This window comes from Glandiceps talaboti, chromosome 9 (assembly GCF_964340395.1).
Source record: "Glandiceps talaboti chromosome 9, keGlaTala1.1, whole genome shotgun sequence".
NCBI lineage: Eukaryota > Metazoa > Hemichordata > Enteropneusta > Spengelidae > Glandiceps > Glandiceps talaboti.
In genome coordinates, this window is record NC_135557.1 from 6,006,306 (window position 1) to 6,018,909 (window position 12,604).

At 36.6% G+C, this 12,604-nt stretch overlaps 1 protein-coding gene across 3 annotated transcripts in view; it reads right to left on the bottom strand.

The window, feature by feature from the left end:
* Nucleotides 1–12,324, bottom strand: part of LOC144440056 (uncharacterized) — an 86,854-nt gene extending 74,530 nt beyond the window's left edge. For all 3 annotated transcript variants that reach the window (XM_078129297.1, XM_078129296.1, XM_078129295.1), the window contains exons 1-3: nt 12,187–12,324; nt 1,381–1,524; nt 607–728 (exon numbers count right to left, since the gene is read on the bottom strand). The gene's annotated coding sequence lies outside the window, so the exon portion shown is untranslated. The remainder of the gene's footprint in view (nt 1–606; nt 729–1,380; nt 1,525–12,186) is intronic.
* Nucleotides 12,325–12,604: the final 280 nt, after the last annotated feature.

Here is a 12,604-nt window from a genome sequence, read left to right on the forward strand (position 1 = left end):
CTGATTACACGATTTGGCAGCCAACACGAGGCGTCTACTTATGTAACCAGTTTAAAGAGAACTTTGAGAAATAATTAAGTAGAGAATTGTTACTTAATGATGGATGACAAAACACTCTCCGGCAAATCTTGAGGGGAAATACAAGTAGTAGTTGTGTGATGAGTTTTTCTGACCCGAAGCAAAAATAAATTGTCAATAGTAAATAATGGAATTATCAATGTGTGTATAGTGTTTCGCACAAAGAAAACAAAGCATTGCCAATAAAGTTTAGAGAAACATTAAACCGGATATGTCAATAATTTATGTAAGGGCTGTATTTAGGTAAACACATTCATTGCTATACGTTGGTTTGTTTATACATTTTTAATAAAATGGCAAATGTGTATTGCCTTAATTGAGGTTCCGGATTATAGTTGTATGGTGGAAGGGTCCGACTTTATCAGGGTGTGTCACTAAGCCATACTACTGAGGTCCGCAGAACCCATACCGGTATTTAGACCGTAAATGTTTATCATTCACATAATATACTGTATGATATACGCAGTGACACGAAAACGTAACTTGAATCGCATAAGTTGACAGTGGAACATTATGTTTATGTCTTACCTTAGAAAACTTATCAGGATTAGTGCAAACCAATGGTTGATAAAAGGTGCAGTCTTGGTTGTGTAAATGGTTGGGTCAATAAAATGTTTGGAAATCAGATAATGATGGCAAAATAGATCAATCTGTTGAAGAAATGAATAAAACGACTGTAACATGAGTATACCGTTACATAATGTTAGATATTTTAATCAACAGTTTAATGATTTGATATGACCACACAACGATTAAACATGATATATTTAAAATTAAAAAAATGGTTTGAATTTAGATTTATTTCCAAATAATCTATATATCTTAGCAATCAGTGATGACGAGGATCTTCGTTGTGTTGTTCTTATAGTAGCTGATACGACTATAAACTAAGGTCATTAAGTTTTCATATTGGCTCGGTATCTAATTTTTACCTACAGTAACCCCTTCTATTTAGTCCTCCACGTTACATACCATTAATTCTCCCGAACTGTCTTTAGCAAATATTTATTTCAGAGTAGAACTGACCAGATTATTGATCAAATACGAATGAAATGACAAGGTATTTACAGACACACAACACACCAAACAAACAAACAAACAAACAAACAAACCGGTAGAAAGTGACAAATGTTAGAGCTATACTATTTGACCAGTGTGCTGCATGAATTTAATTTACAGTATTTCAATTACGAAAAGAAGTTGACCATTATTAATTACACCATACCTATATTAATTGATAATGTTAACGTGATATTCAAAAGTGGACATCGAATGATTGATTTACTGAAGGTAGTTTCTTACCTTAACAAAAAAAATATGTCAGAAAGAGAGCACCATCGGTTGATGAAAGGAGCATCTAAGTAAGTACCAGTGGAGGTTTGGGAAAATGCTCTTCATAGAAAGCCTTGAGTTGAGGACCCAATAACGATGACATTGAAGAGTAAACTACAGGACAATGAAATGAGAAGAACAAAATATAATTTATATTTGTAGATGCAATTTTGTTACAACTTCATGTGAAATGTAGTTTAAACTACATATAATACAATAAACTAAAACTTTGTAGAGGAAAAAGGTTATTTTTATATTTTGGAATCACATTAAAATTCTGGAGCAGTCGTATACGAAGTGTATATCTTCAAAACGTCTAGCGGCCTTGCGTAAAAAAATGCATTTCACAGCCAGATATGTACGTATGCATTGTAAAATTGATTCACTTCAGGTATTAAAGACCATAGCAATGTATTGTATCCTTGAAGTACATATGTATGGTTTGATAATATACGGCTTTGGAATCCTACGTGGTCTTAAAGCCTCTCTTTTCTACGTTTAATGATCACTTCAACGGCCCTGCTAACTTACACTTTTAGGTATTGAACTGAAGAGCCGTTACCTTTGTTAGCAACTGTTTATTAAAGCTTTTATAGTATTTTTTAAAACCGAAGTCAAACATTAACTTGGGGACAAGTTGGCATTATTTCGTTGTTGTTATCGTTGCGACAGATTGCCAGAGATTGTGTTTTATTTTCCTTCGCTATACTGTAACCCTTTATAAAGAGACCCACCCTAACAGTCTAAGCACTGTATGTAGTTTTAGCACAGACAACGAACTCCCGTGTTCGTGGTTTGCGGATGGAGCCGATAAAGTTAGTGTTTTGTAGTCAGAGTAACCGAACTGAATTAGTGGAACTATCAATATAAATATTTAATATTATGATAGCAGTATTACAACTTATTAACGATACAAGTATCAATATGTTATACCTACTTGTACTTCAACAGCTTGAACACAGTATTATTTTCGTTTGAGACTCGTATCAGAAATCACCGTCATGAATATTTTACCTGGTCAGTCCAATAAATCTGTACATAAAAACTCTAATATAATATTACTGTAATTAACCTATTCCACAAACTAAACTGATCAATCCGACAGAATGTGTTACACCTAATAACATTTCTAGTCTTAGTTTGAACTGTTCGTAGGGACGGGTATTATACGAGTTTTATCTGATCTGATATGTATGTATGTATGTATGTATGTATGTATGTATGTATGTATGTATGTATGTATGTATGTATGTATGTCTGTCTGTCTGTCTGTCTGTCTGTCTGTCTGCCTGCCTGCCTGCCTGCCTGCCTGCCTGCCTGCCTGCCTGCCTGTCTGTCTGTCTGTCTGTCTGTCTGTCTGTGAACGTTATAACTGAGAAGCTACTGCATCAAACCTAATTTATACAAATGCTATTTTTGGGAATCGCAAGAGTGGATTAAACATCTCCAGCATAATGTGTCATTCTGATAAAATTTTGATAATAAGTTTCAGTAATTAGGCAATACTTTCAACATGCATACCTATAATTTTATAATTTCGTGTATACAAAGCCGTTGACAAATCGCAACAGTCGTTTAACTGTAACATGCTCAACATATGTGAAAGTGAAATAGGTGAAGCGGAGCACACGCGCATGCGCAGTAGTCTTTGTATTGCCTTCCGTAATAAAAGTAAAATTTGTATTTGGGATGAAAAGTCTGTGTCTATTTGTGTCACAATTTTCTAAAAAAACGACTGGCTCAATTCAAACGGAATTTCGTGCACGTATTCTGTAGGGTAATGGCAAGAACTGGTTAGGTTTTGGTAAGCATCCATGTGACTCGCCAAAAGCCAAGATGGCGGCCACGAATTCTCACTTCATCAGCGAACTTGAGTTTTTGTGTAGGATTACTTAGTGAACATTAGTGTTGATTCAGCACTGCAAAAAAGTTCATGGAATTGGTCATTTACAATTGGCAACGGTATTTAGAAATACGAATACCCGTCGGGATAATGGTACGGTCGATTTGACGTACATTGTACATTGAGCAATGCAAGATAAACTTGGGGTCAGGTCACAGGTCAAAGAACACTTCGTTAGTGTAAAAATAGTGTATGCATAAATAACAGGCCTTTTTTTAGGCATTCCAGCATCCTGACAGTACTGCAAATGTGTGATTTAACTATGTGCATCGTCTTTTCAATGATGAGTGCTGAATGTACACAAAATGCGACAATCTTCTGTTTGAATGTGCCGCCATCTTTTGTTTTTCACGCGCAACATGCAAGATACAGTTCGGCGCAGGGCCAGGGCGCCCTGGCCAGACAATGACAAAACGTTTTGACTACCGAACGCGCCCATGTTCTCTATGCCTTGGTTGTTGCGCCATCACACCTCTTGCTGTTGTTGTCGGACTTTCGTTTAAACGGAGGTCACGGGAGTATATGTTCCCTTGTTGATAGAGGATGTATGCCTACCCGCCTGTTTGTTCAACGCAATTCGGATCGCCGTCGGCTGTCTTCGTTACTCGCGCCGCCGGCGTTGTTGTTGTTGTTGTCGTATTTTCGGTCTCACCGCTGGGATGGGTGGTAGATTATCACCATTTTTGTCGCGGTGGTTGGGGTTGAGGCTTTTGATGACTGCTTGATTAGCCAAGCTGGTATAATTTCATCATCGCTTGGTTCGCCAGTGCAATAAATTGTTTGCAAATTGCAGAGTATCTCCACACAAATAACACACATTTTGGTCTTTGCTGCTATGTACATGTTCTCCTATAACATCATTTGACGTCACACTCAAGGTCACACCGTCGCTTCTTTCCACGTGTCTCTCTTTCTCTGCAAACGATTTATCCTCACAAAGTTCTAATCTATTGTCAAACAAACCACCAAAAGCCATGTCACTGTTCTATCGTATTCTATCCCAAACGCTTGCCACCAGTGTAACAATTCGCTTCTCTCCGCTGGCTCCGTTAAAGTTCTAACGAGGTGAATTGTCAACAGTTCTCTTAAATACCCTGTGTTTGATGACTCTCCCACTCATTGATCGTTCAAAGACACTAGCACATATCAAACAACAGGGCCGAAGCCGTCATAACAGGTATTATCGTTTCCAATCTAGCGTGTTAAAGTATGTGACACGATCACACACATACGAATAGATGCACATGTAAAGAAATAAGGTATACTGACTTTACTAGCATGACTAACAACAGATACAGCTTGCACATGGACATCGGTACTGGTTGCTGAAGAGAGAGGATGCGTTGCAAAGTACTAGAGTCCCGTTGTGTAGATCTAGGTGTCCCGTTGTGTAAAAAGGTGTTCCAATATTCCAACAAAGATGACAGGTAGCAGGATAAGTCAAAGTGCGAGCCAACGAAACAAAGGACTACCCCTCTTAATATACTATATTCTCCATGAATATATAACTTCATATCCACAGACATATAGATATTATTGGCCAGTCCATGGGCAATTTATACATAATCACTAACAATTACGTCTTTAATTGGCCAACTACTTAGGAATGCATGAATGTATGAATGAATTAAAACAAAAGGGAAATACATAGTTTTGTCGTGATAACCAGACAAACTTTGGGAAGTGACGAAAGTCAGCTCCTTCTTTATACGTAATAGGTGTGTAAGGGGAGTAATTATAAAAGGTAAAATGACATCAACTTTACTACTATAGGGCATCCAGATACAAACTGTTGAATTTAGCGTTTCACTACACGAACTTGAGAGCAATACTAAGTTCAAGATGTTCGCGATGCATGCCACAACGAAGTGAATTTAAATGGCATAAGGATGTTGCCGTGAATAGCCGTTGTAGAGAATCAAAGTATACACCTGCATCATGCTTACCATGAAGTATGTAAACTTTCTGATGCGTACTATCGATGTTATGGGGGTTTGGATTTTGTTTATTATTTACCGTCAAAACAAGTGTACATAGTTTACATATCCCGGGTATTTAGGGGATCACGAAGGCACCTGTGTGAATTCGGGGATGGCAAGCTTTACTGTACTGACAAGCTTTCCTTATATGGAGATGATGAATATTCATGATGATCAGATTGGCAGGCTTTGAAGCTGCAGGTTGTAGGTTCGAGCCCCATCGCTGCCATTTGTTTGTGAGTGGTTTGAGTCCTTGGGCAATATTTGAACCATGACTGGTAAAGTCAACCCCGCTGTATAATTGGTGACCTCGTAGGATAGGGGTTGCAATGTGAATGAGAAGGGAAATAACTAACTTCAATAAAAGCTTAGCCTCTGTTTGTCTGTGTGTGGATGTGTGTGTCTGTCTTTGTGTTTGTGCATGCATGCAATTTCTGGATAGATGTGGATTTACGTGTATATATGTCTGTCTGTCTGTCTGTCTGTCTGTCTGTCTGTTTGTCTATGTATACTGCAATTAGATGCTGACCTTTACTATAATGATTAAGAACATATTTGAACTCTGTGTAGGTATGTAAGTTAGAAATAATAGTTTCTGATACTTAATGGTGTTGTCTTGTAAAACTTGGAGGTTATTGCCTTAAAGCGTCTGAATAGTCTAAAAATGGGCTTCAAGTGTTAAAAGAATTACCACCAATGGCGTTGTAGCACAACTGTACAGTAAAAAAAATGTTTATCCACATATGCTAGTCCATGCTAACAATAGATGTTCATTTGCTGAATAACAATCCAGTTGCCTATCCAACCATGTTGCTATCTTTGCGATATACGCGATCATTTGGCTGTTGCTATGGGCATGGACATGTTGTTAGATATATTTGAATACATTTTTTAACGTTTTTGTTCACTTGTGTATCAGTTCCTGATACTATCTTTGCAATAAACGTGATCATTTGGCTGTTGTTATGGGCGTGGTCTTGTTGCTAGGAAAATTTACATACATTTTTTGAATGTTTATTCAATTGTCTATTAATCCCCGTTGCTATCTTCCCAATATATGTGATCATTTGGCTGTTGCTATGGGCGTTGTCTTGTTGCTAGGCACATGTGCATACATTTATTGAATGTTCATTCAATTGTCTTTCTATTCCTTTTGTTACCATTGCAATATACGTGATTATTTGGCTGTTGCTATGGATGTGGTCATGTTGCTAGGCAAATTTACATACACTTTTTGAAAGTTTATTCAATTGTGTAAGAATCCCTGTTGTCTTTGTAAAATACACCACCATTTGGCTGTTGCTATGGGCGTGATCATGGTGGCTAGGGTATTTGCATACATTTTTTAAACGTTTACTCACTTGCCTACCAGACGGTGTTGTTATTTGACCAAAATATACTGCCACTTGGTTGTTGCCAAGGGCGTGGTCATGGTTGCTAGGGCCAATTTTGTCAACATTATATGAGGAAAATCGGCAGAATAACACTTTCAGAAACATCTCACCAAGTTTCAGACTCATTGGCCAAGTACGTTTTGAGATATAAGTTTTTGACCAAAAATGAACATTTTTACACCTCATTTGCATATCACTCATGAAATCATTGTATGCTAAATATTTCTTCGTCCATACATCCCTAGATGCATTCCCATTAAATTTCAGCCCAATCTGCTCAGTGGTTTTGGAATTATAGATTTTTGACAAAAACCCCACATTTCTAGCCCTAATTTGCATATCACTGATGGGACTATTTTATCATGAATAATTCTTAGTAAAAACACCCTGAAGAATGTTTCATCCAAATTTCAGCCCATGCCCAGTAGTTGTTTTAGTTTTTTTGACCAAAATCACATTTTTAACCCAAATCACAAACTGTATGGTGGTAAGATCATTTTGATTTGAAGAATTTCCCAACTAGACACCCAAGTTAATGGACCCACCAAATACAATGGCAATCGGTTCAGCGGTTTTTGACTTTAAGTTGTTTACACAGACATACAGACAGACAGACAGACAGACAGACAGACAGATGTCGGGCAATCCCTATAGCACTACTGAACCTCAGTTCAGTTGTGCTAACAAAACCAGAACTTCTAGGGGAGACCCGTAGGAGACCACCCCACCCCTCTACACACCCACACACAAGAGGTTGACATGTCCCAGTCTCAAGCTCTTCCCCCTGCTATATACCTCTTATTGTCAAGATGCTATTAAACCTTATTTGAAAAAATATCTCAACCCTACATTTGTATGTAGTTGCTTTTTACATGTTGGTGCTGTCCTGTAAAGCTTGAAAATTATTGCCTGAAAATGTTTGAATAGTCTCAAAATTGCCTATTAAGAGTAATAACCCTCCAAGGCTTCCAGGGACCCCAGTGTAGGTCACCCTGGCAACTATTGTCTACTTACAAGAACTCAGTGCTAGTTGATGCTTACTATAAATAGTTTAAAATGTTAATGAGAGAAAGTGTAGCTAGATGATTCCATTTCTTAGTCCCTGGTTCATGAATAGTAATGAGTTTTTACACATAGTGAAAGTTTGAGGGCGGTAATCTTTTCTGAAGTCACTATGGTGACCTCACAGGTGTCCTGACTCAGGTCTTCACGGAATGACAAGAAACATAGAGATGTGCAACACTAAAATTAGTATACAACTAAGCTGCCATGTCAATGACAGTAACTGATTTAACAAAACCATCAAGTGCTTTCCCCAACCCCATCAAATGTACATAAACCCATATATTTTGAATGTAAACTTGCAACAAGCCAAGTCTTTTATAGTAAATCACCCCAGGAAAAGGAAAACAGTAAAACAGATTGAAAAGTACCAAAATATGTTTACATATCACAATCTATTGAGTATCTGAATTTTCTGTAGACATAATAACTACTCTGCCCTGAAATTAGGTCTACAGCAATCAATCCAGTGTCCTTGAAAATAAGGACTGACATACACCATAGACCCTCAAATATGCATAATGACAATACATGTTGTATCTGTTTGACCTTTAAGTTCACCCTCTATTTACCATGTGCCTGTCACATGTCATAAACAACTTGAGAACAATACACCTGTATTCTACAGCCCTATTCATATATCTCAACCATTCTGTAAACCAACAAAAGGTGGTTGTATAGCCTTCTATAGAAAATACTGAAAGGACTGTATACATTAGGTACACTTCACTGGTGTCTGGTGTTGGTGGTGGAGTTCACTCAGAGTCCACTGTAATGATTTTTTAACTCAAAGAAATAGTGAATGTTATCAAAAAATTTCAAAATTGTTACACACATGGTAGAACAGTCACTGTACGTTGTAGAGAAATACAATTAGTACAGTGATTATTTTCAGATTTTCACATCTATTCATAAAATTCACTTTATTGTATAATTGTTTATCTGTACATGTATATGTATGGTTTGGTGTTAGGTCTTCATTTCAGTGAAAATAAATCATAATACTATGTAAATTATCGTATCATAACTTCCTGGTTTCCAGTGAGACATGTGTATGGGTGGCAGATATGGTAAAATTTTCATAGATTTTCAACATAAAATATTGAACTGAGAATGGCAGGTATGAATTTTATACAATTTAATATGTGCCTCCATATACATATCCAATGGTAAAAGAGATGTCTGTCTGTACATACATACATACATACATACATACATACATACATACATACATACATACATACATACACACATACATACATACACACACACACACACAAACTGCATGTATACATCTTGGTAATATTCTAATTTGACATTAAAATGATAAATGTCTGCAAAATCTAGTCAGAATGAAAGATGAAATGTACAAGTGTGCCACAAGCTTGCAATGGCACATTTCAATGCTTATAGCACTTCTGAACCTAAGAAGTTCAGTTTTGCTAAAAAAAAGGGACAAAAAGCAAATGAAAGCAATCTATACATTTACATGTACCATTTATACAAATCTCTGTAGAAAGTTCATACGAGTTCATCATCTGTGGCAGACTCACTGAGCTGCTAGTGATATATTCTAGTGTCCTTGAGGAGCAGGAAGGGCAATCAGGAAAAAATAGGATTATTTCCTTATAGACTCCCCTCATATATCAAACAAATTTAGAACAATGGATGGATTTACAGAAAGCTACCAAGTGTGTCAAAACTAACAGATACATGGAGTTGTAATGTCAGTGAAGGTATCCCACCATAGAAATGACCCACGTAAGTGAGTGAGTGGGTGGGTGAGTGTAACCTTATAGTCTAGTTCCTGAAGATCGCGTTCCGATTTTACACCACGATATTTTCACACATCACTGTAATGTGTGAAGATAACATAGAGTAAAATCGGAACACGGTCATCAGGAACTAAACTAGTTTATACATGCCATGGTTTTTGTGTTGACTATTTTGAACTCACGCCAGCTTTACATACTCCCTTGCTAAAATACATGTACAACAATCACAGCAATAGACAATAGATTCATCACCATGTCCAAAAATACCACCAATGTCAATGTAGTGCAACTGTAATTGACTGTTGCGATGGGTGTGGTTTTGTTTCTAGGCATATTTACATACATTGTTTTAATCTGTATTCACTTACCTACCCACCCTATTCACTACAAATTTGGCCACCCTTCAGTTAAACGTTTTATGACTACCAGAACAGTGCATGTATTATATAGTTCTCTTGTACTGTATTACCTTATACCAATTTAAAAGAAAATCGCCATACTACAGAATGTCTGCAATATGCACACAATGGCTTCCTGGTAACTGACCCAGAAGGTCAAGGTCAATGTCAAAGATCAATATGTTACAAGAAAGCATGAATATTAGTATATAGGATTAGACCTTTGATTGGACTCTCTATGTAGTGAAGTTTTTGAGTTATGCAGTTATATTTTCATGTATTACTCCAAATGTAATCGATCTTCAAAAAAAACATTAAATGAGCACTAAAAGTACACCGTGTATATATTTGTCTTATGTGTTACCGTGGACATAATCTAACGCAAATTGGCAAGAAGTGGATAAGGAAAAGTGTCTGTCATAGACGAAAATGGATATATTTTTTATAAATTATCCCCAAAGGTCAAGATCAAAGGTCAATGCTTATAAGAATACTTGTACCTGATAATGGAGGAGGGAGGTAGACACTTGAATCCAGTCTATGTATTACTTTTTTTTAAAGATATGCTATCGGTCAACTTTGCAGATGTCACAATAGAAAACAACATGCATATGTCGCATATGACATATCACCTATATGTCGCATATGACATATCACCTATATATCCCATATGACATATCACCTATATATCCCATATGACATATCACCTATATATCCCGTATGACATATCACCTATATATCCCACATGACATATCACCTATATGTCCCATATGACATATCACCTATATGTCCCATATGACATATCACCTACTATATCCCATATGACATATCACCTATATGTCCCACATGACATATCACCTATATATCCCACATGACATATCACCTATATATCCCACATGACATATCACCTATATGTCCCACATGACATATCACCTATATGTCCCATATGACATATCACCTATATGTCCCATATGACATATCACCTTTGTGATAGGTTTGAAAGAAATCATCAACAAATCATGATAATCATATAATGTGATAAATACAAGTTAGTCAGTCCATCTACAGAGAATACATAAATCACAGGAGAGTCAGAACTTTTGGAGGTAAATCGTAACACTATTACAAGAAATTTCTCTCAATGAGGTTGAATTTAAAACATTTTATTTCGAAATAAAATGGAAGGTTTTAAGTTCAACGTTACTGTGAGCATGTTCTGTCATATATATCAACATCTATATATAACATCTACATTCGATCATCACACATTTGAGAACATGGGTATTTTGTTACCATCATTGTGTGCACCAAATAAGATGAAACATTAAATAGCATTCCAAATATAGTATTAAGACTACTGCGCATGCGCGACAGACGCTTCAGTTTCATGCGCGGAGCTTTCTACGAAAATCAATTAATATGGAAATGATTCGCTACAACTAAAAGAGAAAGTTCAATCGATCATCTTTATACGACAATATGTGAACATCCTTGTATACACGAAATTATGTAATTTGAGGTTTGCATATTAAAATATTGCCTAAGTACCTACACTCATTATTTATCATAATGACACATACATGTACTATTCAGGGGATGTTTAATCAGTTATTGTGATTCCCAAAAGGGACATGTGTATAAGGGTTTGGTTCAGCAGCTTTCACGACGTACAGAACAAACAAACACAAATACAGACCAGACAAAACTCGAATAATACCTTTCCCCACTGACGGTTAAACCCAAAACTAGAAAATTATATTTGATTAGGTGTAACACATACTATCACATTGTTTAGTTTGTGCAGTAGGTTAATTGCAGTAATGAGTACAGTATTAAAGTTATTTGTAGCAAACCTTTGGTCACGTAACGCCATCTTGGCCGACAGAGTTGTAAGATATGACCCGGACAAAAAGGTACTGTGACCCGGGTCTACTGTTTTGAGTCATTGTATAGTTGTCACCACACAGGAGTTTTTCAGTCCCAGCTCAAATTTCTGTGTCAAGTTTCGATGAATACGTATACTTTTCCTTAATCAGTGCACAGTGAGCTTCTTGGGGACTATAATCAGTGTTACAGCTATTTTGTACAAATCTATTGGACTAACCAGGTAAAATATTCGTGACGGTGATTTCCGATACGAGTCTCAAATGAAAATGTGAGTCTCATGTGAAATAATACGGTGTTAAATAACAATTTTTAACATTACAATTTACACACTGAAAATACAATATTTTATAGACAGGAATGAACACGACAGTGACCTACCTGAATATTATGACGTCAATGTCTTCGAGTTGTGACGTTGTATCAACAATTAAACAAAGCGATACACTCGTATCACCACTCACTTGGTTATACAACGTCTACACCGTCCCAGTTCGGTTCATGTATCACCTGTACACAGTGAAATCATTCGACTCTACAGGCACGAACACTATCACGTGACAACACCGACCAATCACGGTACGGTGTGTACTTAAGTAAACAGTCAATAGCTATCCAATGACACTGCGCTGGTCACATTAGTTATTACAATTCAACATAAAGGTTTGTTTTGTATTTTCCAACTTCTCTGAGAATTCAAAGCAAACTTAAATAATCTTTGGTCACTACTAAATAACACTTAAATCTTGGATTTTCAAAGTAATAAAGAGACGTTAAATAAATTGTAAATTAAAGGCAA